This window comes from Cryptomeria japonica, chromosome 5 (assembly GCF_030272615.1).
Source record: "Cryptomeria japonica chromosome 5, Sugi_1.0, whole genome shotgun sequence".
Taxonomy (NCBI): Eukaryota; Viridiplantae; Streptophyta; class Pinopsida; order Cupressales; family Cupressaceae; genus Cryptomeria; species Cryptomeria japonica.
In genome coordinates, this window is record NC_081409.1 from 69,302,039 (window position 1) to 69,313,818 (window position 11,780).

An 11,780-nucleotide genomic window follows, 5' to 3' on the forward strand; every position below is an offset into this window, starting at 1 on the left:
TCTTTTGCTCTATCTTTTGTTATGTGTTTATTTCCCTTCAAGCGTTCTTTCTTGGGGGCATTTCATAGTTGATTCATTTTCTACAGCACGAGATGCACATGAGGATGCACTAGAGGTGACTACTATTGATAACATACCATCATTTCCTGGATCTTCTCATATTGCTAGTACGGGAGCGTTGCAGGCCACATTGGTGGTGAGCGACAAAGAAATGATTCCCTTAAAGATACAGAAGGTTCTAGGTACTTTAAAATTATTATTATATATAGTCTAATTGTAATTTACTTTCTGATCACTCTTTTTGGACTAATGATCCCATGAATTTTTTGCAGGAAATGATATTTGTTGTAAATATCTCAGTGACATTGCATTGCAGATATTTGGGCCCACCATACATAAAAGATGGTACATCATATGTAAACTAACCCTAATCCACTATTTTTATTTCATATCATTGCTAGAATAGTTTTCCTTTGATCCATTTCTTGAACTATAATAAATGTAGCTTCAGTTCATTTCTAAATCTAACAAGTTTATTTTTGCTTTCAAAGATGGAATGACCAAGAAAAAAGGTTAAAAGATGAATTGACAAACCATATGGTTGATTGGTTTGGAAATGACACCTTTGACAAAACCAAGCTCCTTGAAAAATCTGACACATATCTAAAGTATGTGAGGGACTAATACAAAACCCATTTAGAGAAGAACCTAAAGTATGAGCATCCCCCCATGATTCCAGAGAGGGAGTGGAAGGACCTGATTTTGGATGCCAAGGAGAGAATTGAAAGGAAAAAAGAAAATACACCACCAGATGTCAAAAGAAGGTACGAGATACTATTAAGAATGTAATTATGTACTGATTAATTACTCTTTATATTTATGTAGTCTAACATATTTCAAACTTTTCATAGACTGAGTGACACGTCAAAGGCAACCAAGGCAAGACAAGAAAACCACGAGCAACACAAACTCGGCTCTGGTGGTTATATGAAACTTGTTGCATGAATTGTAAGTATCCGTAAATGAAATATTGCATCCAAATATCTATAAATTGCAAACAATTTTTTTTATCAAACAATGCAAGCAAAATTCATGATACCAAGCAAAAATGCAGGGCTCTGAAATCAATAGAGCACCCATAGAAGATGACAAGAGAATTTCCTACCAGCAAGGCTATACAACCATGGCTGATTGGCTATGAGAATTGAGTGGGCATACACAATATTCTAGTGCATCCGTCACATAGGTAAATATACTAAATGGAAATTGTTTCAAATTGAATACTTTACCAATAATCTAATTGATGTTGAGTTCCAACATAAAGTTACTATATTTGTTTTAAATAAGTAAGCAATGATAACAATGTGCATGACATTGGAATGCAACCTACTAATTGTGAAACACCACCTACACATGAAGGTTTGGAAGTGCATCCTAGTAGTGGAGGTATTCATTTTCTATTCAAATTTATTTATGTAGTTATTAATACAATTAAACATCTTAATTTGTAATTAGAGTAATAATTAATGTAACCTTTTTTGTTAATATTTTAGAGCATGTAGTTGGTGGTGACCAAGTGGAGCATGATCTGGGTACACAACATTAGAACGTGATGTTCCCCAATCAGGTAAAGAGGACCACTGTTATTCCTTTAAACAAATATAATTGCAATTGGTGTTCAACATTAATGTAACCTTTAGTATTTCGAATCCAGAATATCTATAGGGTGTTCATCATGTTGAGGTTGAGGCTAGACAAAATGATGTGGCCCCATCAGGTAAAGAGCGTAACTGTTATGTTCTCTAAATTAATGAAATACTTATAACAATAAGAAAAAATGTTTTGACTTTAACCCATTTCTTTGTTATTGCAGAAGACCCCCCTTCACTTCAGTGTCCTCATCCTCAGTATAGGACTAAGCATACATCGAGATCATGAGCAGAGGGCGGAATGTAATACCCGCCAAAATACCCCAGAGAAATATAGGTAAATACACACTATTTTAATTTTTTTTTATTATTTAATAATATAACACATAACATCACTTAAACAATGCAACAAGCACACATCAACATTTAAGTGTTATGAATATAGAATAATTCACTCAAGCTATTCAAACAATTACGCAAGTAGAATACAATAAATCATTTCTACTAACTCCCTAGGGTATCTAAACACCATTACTTAATCTACCTACATAAGCAATCAGCATTTACTTTCTTCCAGATCATTACCTCATAATTTTAATCATTTTACGAGCATAGTTGTAACATAGTCAATACCTAATACTCGCGATATGCAACCTTCTCAATCTTTCATTTAATATGAGATTCTATCTTTTAATGCATAGCTATTGCTATTTTTCTCTTAGGTTCATTTTATACACCAAGTCCAAAGTTTCATATTACCATTAACCAACCTTCGACTATATCACCATTCACATACAATGATTAATCCCTTACATTGCATTAACATAATTTCTATTTACAATTAACTTCCACATAATCATCTATGATACTATGCTCCTAGCATTCCTATTACTTCCTCATGATTCCTAAAGTACATAAGGCAATAATCATAGAGTCTTCCTAAACATTTAATCCATAGCTTAGTTAATACTCCTAAAAAGCTCTTACACTATATCAATTAACCAAAATTCATCTTATTACAAATTAAATAACTACACGAATTCATCTCCACAAACTAAGATACAATATCCTAATTCCATAACAACTAATAGCATCCACCAAATGGAGATATAATATTAAACTATAACATGCGATACATTCTAATCCTTCCTAAAAGACAAGCACTGATCTTACCATCTATCCATACACTTATTAGTAATTTCCATTAATAAGATTAGTAATTCATTCATTAAGAACGTCCATACAATATTTTCATAAGGAATATTCAACTACATCCCCAGCATTATAAGATTTCAATCCTACCATTAGATCACCATTTACAAAGTATGATACTGTAATTTCAAATTCTTTAATCACCAAACATAAACATGTCCTAATATATCTTCCAATATTACTCGTACTCATACATCCTACCAAGGCTTAACATTTCTTCTACTTAAAGAATTAGTTAAAGACATCATTTCTAGGCTATTACCATTATCATAACATTTATACCATTTCCTTTTAACATGGCTCATCAAGAATACAAAATGCATCATTAATTATAAACCACAATACTTATCCACATCTCATGCATCCATTTCTTTTAATATAAATGCATTACAATACAACTCAAGGTTCATCATTACAATCATGTACTATAACCAAAAGCTATCACTATAACTAGAACAGCATAAACATTTCTCATAAGCATGATTTCTTTTACAACCATTACATAAGAATTTTAGTACATAAATCACATCATCATTTACATTATTTTTGCACTTATTATCCAATAACTATCTGAAGAAGCATCCTCATCCATGCAAGAAGAATCCAAAGGTAGGAACATCCCAATGGTTTAAAAGCACCAACCACCCGACCATGTGGAACCAAAGGAACCACCCCCCGTGCTAGGAGATGACACAAGGTCCCAACACACACTCTACATCTAGGCTGACACTTATAACCAAGGAGACTAACCACACAAGGACTCTCAAGCAAGAACCCACACTGAACCACAAGAATAAACTCCCAAAGGTGTAAAACTCATTAGGACATAAATGCATCCAATAATCATAATCATAAAACATAAAGGGGGAACACATGTAGGAGTGGAGTGTCATCACATGCCATCCTCATAACATAATAACATAATAACATAAGGCACTAGCCTGATGGACATGTGGGGCCATCTCAACCTATGAGAGACCAAGGGAGATTAGCTTGCCGTCTTCAAAGCCTTCTCATGCTTATCCTAAAACATGCTCCCTAGGACTAAGCCATGAGGCTCCAAAACTATTCATTATCTTCTTTAAATGAGTTATAATTACCCATCCCAATTAATTCATTATCAATGTTATCACTTGCAATGTGTCCTGGTGGTCTAGACTTCATGCATCCTTACAAGGAGCCTCATGCAAGCATATCTCTCATGACCCCGGTCATCATAAGGAAGCCCACTCCTCCTAACATGGCCCAACAATAAATCACAAGAGGCTCTACCAACATAAATACATGAAAATAATACTCAATGCAGCCAAAAACTTCCACACATACTCTTACAACATATGCAAGGCTACAACAACATCAATATAGCAAAACGAGCCTCTTGGCTAGAAATAAACAAAGGCATATCAAGCCATCAAATGTTGCCATCAAATAAAAGATACCATCACAACAAGACCTATTCACTTGCTAGTCCAAAACAACATAGTAATCATCTTGATCATCCATGGCCTATCCACGTGGAAGAGAGTCTAAAATATCCAAGACAGTGTAGAGAAGTAAATATACATAAAACCATTAAAATACATCAAAACTGATAAAAGCCAAATCCAGAAAATATTAACAGACCTCAAATAAAGCCTCTGGTACAAAATCAATATGGGAAAATTAATTAAAATAAGCAAAAACTATGAAAAACACATAAATCAGACATATTCGTGCATTTGCCCAACAGGTACATGCTTTTGTTCAACAGGTTCGCCCATATGTCCAATAGGTTAGCGCATATGTTCAGTAGGTTCGTGCATATGTTCAACAGGTTCGTGCATATGTTCAACAGGTTCGCGCATATGTTAAAACAATGTATATGCATAAATTTGACGGAAATACTCAAAAAACTTACGATAGAAAAATAAAATCTTACACTTAACCAAATTTTACGAAACAAAGACCAACAAGGTCGCCCAAAAATATGGAAATAGAGGGCATAAATGAAATAAAATCTAACGAAGTATAAATCAAAATATATCAAATTTTTCTCATGACAATACTGACAGAGAGAACCAAATAAACTTGGCAGATCTCCAAATATCCCAACAAAACTCTCACAAAATAATCACACTCCGAGAGGGGATTGCAAAAATATCCTCAAACAACTCGAATGGAATCCATAAGAAGAACATTCACAAAGAATAAAAATCTATAGAGTCATGAACACATTCTCAGAAAAACCAAAATATAATTTTCCAGCCAACTATACAGAAACCCACATAACATAAAGTTTCTCCCCAAATATTTATTTCCAAAACTATATTAAGACTATAGAATATGCAATACATATTTCTTTCAACACAAGCCCAAAACACTTGCAAACACGATGCATACACATAGAGGCTATTAAAATTAAAATACATAGGCTCAAGCTCCAACCCACAACCTGAAGTAATGGAATGAAGCTGAAGAAGAGCTCCCACAAAGCCAAACCAAAATCCAACCAAGCTCTAGCCAAAACCAAGGAAAAAACTTACTAGAGAAATTTTCCAAAGAAAAGCCAACCCAAAACACATCACGGGAATGAAAATAAAAAGCCAAACAATAACCAAAAACCCTAGCCTCCAAAACAGTCAATCAAAATATTCGATTCTATAATATATTTTACCAACCCCACCATATAATATAATTTTACCTCCCTTTTCAAATTTAACCAATAAGAGAAGAGGGTAGGTAAGATAAATATAAATCATGTTTTTACAATTAGGTGGGAATATTTTATTATTTTATTTTAAAGTGTATTTATACAACCCACTTAATATAAAAGTCAAATTAATAAATAAAACATGAGCCACAATTAAATAAATCAAATGGGGAAATTAAATTAAATAAACCAAAGGCTCATAAATGAATTAAAGAACCAAATAAACATTAAATACCAAATAAATATTAAACCATAGACGATTAAATAAATAAGCAATTAAATACCAATAAAAGGTCAAATCACAAATAAATATAAAACCGCAATATAAGCTAAACAATAAATATTAAATCATCATTAAAATAAATAAATATTTAAATATCGAATAATTAAATACCCAAAAAGGCAAGAATCCAATAAATTAAATTAAACATTAGATAATCAAATAGTCAAATCGCTATTAATCAAAATAATTAGAATAAACATTATTAACTATTTAATCTCGCATCAATAATCAAATAATCACTCTCGACATAATAGAACTAACCAACCAATACTAACATACTCACAACACAAAAGAAATCAAGCTTACTAACTAACATGGCGACTTGCGCCAAGACATTGACGACTCATAGTGAACAACTTAGATCTAGAGTATGTGAGGGGATCCTATGTCAACTCCGAACCACATACCATTGGGATTTAAAGACATGCTCAGACCTGTGGATCCAGGTGGAGTCGGTGTATGGTATCTGCAAATCCTGCATCCACAAAGCAACAATATGACATATATATATATATATATATATATATATATATATATATAATAACAAACAAGGGTTAGAGAATCACAACGACACATCCCGCTCGCAATGAGTGATGTGGCATTGTCTCTAACCCGAAGACAGTCTTACAACAATAAAACAAACCATAAGATCAACTCATCATAGATAATCATTAAATATGGTCAGTACATAAAAGCATCATCAAGTGCATGATTAGTATAATTCATGATTATAGTAAGGCATGTAAAATCCATCAACACTTATGCTCATCAAATCACATGATCAATATAATCTTTCGATAATCAATCACATAATAAGTATTTAGTGTCTAATAAATTACACGATCAATAATGATAGTATCAACATCATATAAATCACTTGTAATGGCCTATGCCCAATAATGTCTATCATGCATGAATTAAAAGTCAACTCTAGTCAAGACAAGTCAAGTCAAGAGTGGACACTACATGAAACAATTGCAGAGGGGGGAAATGACGAAGAAATCGATGTTCCACTTAAGTCTTTTCATAGCTTCAAAGAAAAATTAAAAAAAGAAATGATTGTAATCTACCTTATTTGATAATGACTACTTTTTATGTGTTAATGAATGTAATTATGTGCTAATGAATGGTTATAAATGATATGTGTTAATGAACATTATGTGATATTAATGAATGAATGTTATATTTTATTAATGGTAGAAAGAATGAATGATTGAATGTTATAAGATGTTAACGGGGAATTTATAGTGATGTTAGGGGGGGGAGGGGCCAAATGAGCTTCCACCTTCATGTGGTTGGCCCTGTTAAGTAGAGAATATTAAACTATTCTCAAAACCAAGCGAAGCTCAATAAGATAACACACTTTTCAATATTTCATTATGTTGCACAGTTAATCTTATTGAATAACGTATATTGAATCTTAATTGTAGGGTCCAATAGAGCCAACACGAACAACAACACCACAAGTTGTTGGGTATAATGAACTCCCATATTGTCTTGTATGTACACTAATAGTATGAGTTACTTCTAGTGTTGATATCCATGGCAAGACTACAAAAGTTATGAATATGCCTCATCCTTGTAAGTTTTTTTATTACTTGTCATTTTCTTTAGCATTTTCTACTTCATGAATGAGATGTTTTCAGATGTCTATTCCATGAATACCTCTCTCTTGTATGCTTCATGATCGATGTGTCTTCAACATGTCCACTCCATGAGAACCTTTCTCATATATGCTTGTACCTTATGTGTATTTATGTATTACTTCATGGTTTACATGTATGATTCATGCCTTTCATGTATTCATATGTATGGTTTGTGCTTTACATAGCTCCTTCATGCCTTATGAGCATTACTTCATGCCTTGTAGTCTTCTCAAAATATTGCAAAATCATTCAACAAGAAAAAGAGTAGTAGAGGCTACATACCAAAATAAATTAGATCTCCCTCTTTATTTCCTCACTTTCTTCCCTATTTTCTTCCTCCCTTATTTATCACTTCCCTTTTTCTTTATATTTCCTTGATATAACTAGCCTTTTCTCCTTAATGTTCTTCATGAATTGAAAGACTCCTTTACACTCCCCACTTTACATCCATGGAAACTACCTCCATAACTTCACTTAGTGTGAAGTAAATATTCTCTTCTACCATGGCCTTCATATATCTTTCATATATCCTTTCATATATTACCATCCATATATATATCGACCTCATTCTAAGACTTTGAATCTACCTCTTCTACCTCATTATGTGACAACAAAATATGAGGATTTAAGAGAAGCTTCAAATCATAATAGCCCTTAGCATTGGTTCAAAAAGAGTCTCATATTATGCCTCCTAGATTGGATGGCTTTGATCCTCATCACACTATTCATCTTTGTCCTCCTCATTGGATTCTTTGCACTCGTGATGACAAAATTGTGAAGATTATATTTCAACAAATTTTCATTTTTTTTTCTTGCTTCTGATTCAACGAGAATCGGTTAAGATATCCTTTAGGTGAAATATTTTTGTCCACCTCTGGTCAATGAAAAGAAATGTATTTTCATGTATAAAAGAGAGGATGGATGGTGGGTTTTTTGAGAGGATGGATGTATTCTACTTTTGTTCTAGGAAAGCTTTTGATCTTTTGCAATTAGTATGGTTTTTTTAAGGTGACTCTTTATATGTCCTAAAATTGTATGAGCCTAATAGCTTCTACTCTTGTTGATAGTTTGGTGGCTCTAAACAATGGCTCCTTCGAAGAAGCACGATCCTTGTAATTTTGGCCTTCCATGATGTGAAAAGAGGTTATGTTATGAATAATGGTCTAGATGATTTAGTTATTTCTTATTATTTTGAGTATGAGTAAATTTGGGCTTCCTTGGCTATGGTCACTATTTTGTACTAACTATTGTGATTTAGTGTGATTTGAGCATGGACTTCAAGTATTCAAGAGGGTGGAAACAATCTTCAAGTGTTAGGGGGTACGCACCCTTGACCAAGGGATGAAAGTATCGGGAAAGTACAAGTGATTCATGTGTAGATCAATGTATCATTGACCTATTAATTCATAGCAACATTATCAAATAAACAAGCAAAGAGGTATGTTGAGTGCATATATACATTTTATGTTGCCATTATATAAGTAAGATATCAAACATGTAACCTAGATTGATTTGCAATTTCATTCATAAATATTAGATCTTCCTTTTGGATTTTTGAATGCATAATGTCTCGTTGATTTCAGGATCTTTATTGCAAGTACTCTTTTCAGCATGAAACTCTACTCATTGAGGTCTCTTACTAAATGCAAGTCAGTTATCCTATCAATTATGATACATTTTGCATGCATTTTATGGGGAAATCTTATTAATAGCTATGACTGGGTTTTTCATTGTTTTGTGAAAACATATACAAGTAGATTGAGACATTGGAGTTATAAAAACCGTAAATTGTGTTTGAGATCATTGTCCTAATTGTAACAGTCAACCACCATTGGCCCAAGGCCACACCAAGGTTTGTGCATACTAGTGTAAGGGCTACTCTTAGGACATTTTATTACCATTACATATCCACACCTAGGTTTCCAAACATAACTTGTTTGAGTAGGCAGTATCACTTGTAAAATTGTGATTGCCACAATTGGTACCCTTAGGGCATTCATTAATATTTGGTCTATGGCAATTTTTATGGCTTCTAAATGCTTCTATGGGGTGTGAAGGGGTTCCACACATCTCTTCCAACATTCCATCCAAGGCACTTCACTCTCACCTATCTTATATTCCACTTTCTCTATGTTGCTATCCCAAAGGTCCGATACATGAAGAATATCAGACCAATCAATCAAATCTAGCATGTGTCTGAGAGGTTTTGGAGACTTGCAAGAAAGAGAAATGAAAATACATATTTACAAGAGCCTTTCCAACCAGTGGTGTGAGTTTTTAACACTGAAAAGGCCAAAAATACACTTTTTCCCACTCATTGGAAACCCTAGGGAGTGTTTTGATAGTTTTTGGAAAAATAGTGATATCTTCTTCACAATTTGATGGATCTCAATGCTACAAAAGATGAAATGAAGTTAATTCAATTCTCTACCATATACAATTGACTTGTAATGAAAATATGATGAATTTTACAATTAAAAATAATGAGAATCAAACTGAAACATTTTTGTATGAACAAAAATCTCCAACTTCATATAGTAAAACTTTCAAAATTCAACAAGAAAAACTTGGGTGGTGTGACAAAGGCCTATTTATTCCCATCCAAGTGGGTTACAATGTCAAACCACCAAAAACCAAACTCTCAACCAAATTTTAAAAAGTTGTCATGACAATAATGACAACTTTTTACAATTTTTACAATTTTTGCCCAATGGACCTCAAAATTTCCCAATTAGGTCCAGATACATAATAATGGCCTCAAGTGGCCTTATTTACATGAAATAATACAAAAAAACTAAAATCTTAAATTTTGACCATTTTGGCCAAACCTAGGTCTCTAGGGTGATCCTACACCATCAAACCATGTGAATTAGCAAAAACAAACGTGTTTTGGAAGTTTTAATGAGAGAAGATATAAATATTTCTACCTCTCAATAAATAAAAAAATACCACAAATCTCATTATTGATAAGAAAGTGTTTAGTGATTCATAGAGTTCCCCCAAACCCTTCAACAAATAAATTTAGCAATCTCCCCATTGGCCTATCCTCAAGTGACAAACATAATATACAAGTTGAGAAACCATTCTATATTGTGAAATCAAAATGCATACCTTTTGCATTGGTGAGATGTGAAATTGGGCTTGTAAAATTTTTTGCAAAACCATCTCATGTTTTCACCTTTATTTATTTTGTGAATTGGAGCTTGGTCTAGGAGGTTAGAAAAGTTGTTTTGTAGGTTGTAGCAGTAATAAAGTGCTAGAGGAATTTAGAGAGAAGTATTCTTGTAACCCATTTGAAGGAATAACACAAGCATTGTTCTCTTTGGTGTGTTTTTTTTCTCACAAGGGTTTCACCATGCCAATCACATTTTCTTGAAAGATTCTAAACCCTTTTTAACAAACCCATCCTATGCTTATCTTGCAATCGTAACATTTCATGAGGTGACAACAACTATGAGTTTTAATAGATGCTTTCATTAAAGGAGTTACTGCATATCCTTCCTCAATTGTGTAAACTACTTTGTGTAACAATAATCAACAAATCCATAACATAAGAATTCACAAATTAAAAATTCACAAGTGTTTTAATTCACAATGACAATGGTTTCATATCCCATCCTTTATGGGTACCCTTGGACACACCTATTGGCCACTAGACTTTGATCACCCTTTCAAGGATTGATCCAACATTACAAGGAAATATAAACATCATGGTAAAATAGTCTTGGGCTTGTGACATCATAACAAGGGCAAATTAGTGGATCTCAACAATGCCACACATACTATCATTGATGGTTACTAGTCCTTTGCAATTAGGAATGTCAAGGTTGATGGCCAAAGGCCAAATCAACACATCTACACCTTTAAAAAAAAACCCTTGAAACTAACTTGCAGAACCTACACAAGAACTAGGACCCATCTCTTGGACTTCCAACCTCCCAAACCCTCCAACAAGACTTTGTTTTGCAGCAATGACACTAGTAATTTCAATTTGTCACAATTTTTCCTTCTAGGATAGTCAATAGTGCTTGTGTTCTTCCTTTACAACATGATCTCCAACCTTGTTGATTAGATGCACAGGGCCCCCACATATCTCTCTATCACCAAACACAAGGTGAATTAATCGCTATTCATTGAACATGGTGTATATTCAATCTTGTTGTCCGTAAATGTCTGATACATGGAGATATCAGACCCTCACTCCTTCACCACAAATACAATGTGAGAAAGAGAGAGTGAGCTTAGCATATAAATGCTTCAAGAGAAGAAACCCCTTCAAAAAGAGAGATAAATCCCAACCC